At 28.5% G+C, this 2,500-nt stretch overlaps 1 protein-coding gene across 2 annotated transcripts in view; it reads left to right on the top strand.

Annotated features, from left to right (window-relative positions):
• LOC125039416 (NPC intracellular cholesterol transporter 1-like) overlaps positions 1-2,500 on the top strand; it is a 43,446-nt gene that overhangs the window by 620 nt on the left and 40,326 nt on the right. The window lies entirely within an intron of this gene.

The following is a 2,500-nucleotide window of genomic DNA, read 5'->3' as shown; positions in this document are numbered from 1 at the left end:
GCAGGACAGTGAGGTCAGCCTTTCCTTCTTATTTGTAAGGCTTGGTATAGGCTCCCTGCATTGCCAGGCGATACCTTAATTAGTTATCGATTGCCAGATTTCTTGGGATTGTGTGAAGTTGTGGGGCAACCATAAAAAAAAAAAAAAAATTACATCAATGATACATTATGCTAGTATCACACAAGTGATAACTCATATGTGATTTCGAAAGGATATCTTTGGTAATCGTATATGAAGTGACCGCACCCCTTTGAGGATAAGTCCCCTTTACTCCAGCCAACAATCCTTAGCGACACTCATCGGAATCCACAAACAAAACCGCATGAACCGTAAACCATCCTAACCAGGAGGCCTTGCCCTCCGACCCCCGGCCTATCACTGTATTATTATAGATCGCCATGGACTTAATCCCATGGCATTTATCGCAACCTATTTTTCTAAATTTATTCTTTACCTGGATGAATTATTTAACTTATCAGTGAAGTATAAGAGGGATGATTAGTATCCGTGATTTACAGCTTCTCAGTAGAATTATCTCTTTAATTCTTTTCTTGATAAATGAATATAAGATAACTGCATTGCGCCAACTGCATTAGTATCACAGTAGTTTTATTTTAGAATTTGAGGTTACTCTGGGTGTACTTCTCATATATTTACATACACTTCAAAAGTAAATATCCCACTCAGTAGATGTAATGTGGTACCTTTTGAGGTCCCAGACAAAGGTCCTCTCTCTTGATAAGGGATATTACCTCTCAGGTCCATGCTGGTGTGTGATAATCCAGATGGTTACTGCTGTTATCTTTAGCCTTTTGTTATGATATCTGGGACAAATACTCAAATAGGAAGAGAAAATGTCATTGTGCAAGTGTTTTTTGAGTGAAACATAAGTTAACCCTTTCAAAATAGATCTTTATTGTCAGAGCTAGGTTACTTTTTGTTCTATCCGTATTCACTTGGAACTTGAAGGTTTCCAATGTTGAAATTTGTCTGTTGATATTGCACAGTCGAAGAATTGCTGCAACTTCCATACCACAGGTGCTTTTGCAATGGTCATTGTTATGATTATTATTTATATTGTTATTGTTGTTGTTATTATCATTATTAATATTAATATTATTGCTATTATTATTATTATTATTATTTTTAATAGTGTTGTTGTTGTTATTATTGTCATTGTTATTATTGTTATTGTTATTATTATTGTTGTTATTATTTTTGTTATTTTTGTTATTATTATTATCATTATTTTTGTTATTATCATCATCATAAATATTATTGTTATTAATATTGTTATTATTGTTGTTGTTATTATTATTGTCTTAATCATTATTGTCTTTATTATTATTATTATTATTAGTAGTAGTAGTAGTAGTAGTAGTAGTAGTAGTAGTATCATTATTATTATCACTGTTATTATTATCACTGTTATTATTATCACTATTATTATTATCATTATCATTATCATTATCATTATCATTATCATTATAATTACAATCTTCATCATTATTATTACTATTACTATTATTACTGTTTTAATCATTATCATTATTATAATTACCATTATTATTATTGTTATTGATGTTGTTATTATTGTGAAGTTATTGTTATTATTGTTATTTTTGTCCTTATCACTCTTCTTCTTATTATTGTTATTATTGCTCTTGCTAATATTTGCTGTATTTGTTTTTGCTACTCATTTATCATTGTTATTATTGTTTTAGTTGTTGTTGTTATTATTATGATTATGATCATAGTTATAGCTGTTGTTATTATTGTTATTTATTATTGTTTTCATTGTTGTTATTGTTATTATTATTATAATTTTTATTATTATTATTGTTGTTGTTGTTGTTGTTGTTGTTCTCAGTTATCTTCATCATTGATGCTGTTGTATTGTTGTATTCTGTGAGATGTCTGAGAAGTTGTTTGATTTTTACATTTGGATTTATTTGTATTTTCATTTTAATTTTTTTTTAATTTTCTACCATTTTATGTGTATGAGGGAATGAATCGTTAAATTCTGTTTTTTATTTTTTTTTTCATGAGATTTAAGTTCACAACACCATGTACACATAAATATATCTCTTTTTAAAATATGTTCTATTGTTGTTATTTTTTTCTCTTCTTCTCTTTTCTTTTTGGGGATTTCTCATTTATGGTTACAGATGTGAAATAATCAGAAGAACTTAAAGACAAAAAGAAAACTTGATTTAGTAACAAGAGAGAAGTTAGATGGGTTTAGTATCTGTAAACAGTTGTCATTATTATTGTTTATAAACAGTCAAAAGGTGTTGGTTTTCTTTTTTGTCATTAAATTTAGTTTTTTCCCTCTTTCTTTAAATTTTTTGGTCATGTGGTCTTTGACTGGCATTTCGTATTATTTATAAAAAAAAAAAAAGTCACAGTTCAGATTGTCTTAATTTTTCTATCAGATTCATTGTCTACTTCCTCATGCTTTGTCATATCCTCATACACAGTTAGTGTGACAGAGTGCACA

Source organism: Penaeus chinensis, chromosome 27, assembly GCF_019202785.1.
Source record: "Penaeus chinensis breed Huanghai No. 1 chromosome 27, ASM1920278v2, whole genome shotgun sequence".
Classification (NCBI taxonomy): domain Eukaryota; kingdom Metazoa; phylum Arthropoda; class Malacostraca; order Decapoda; family Penaeidae; genus Penaeus; species Penaeus chinensis.
This window is presented reverse-complemented; position numbering and strand designations above follow the sequence as displayed.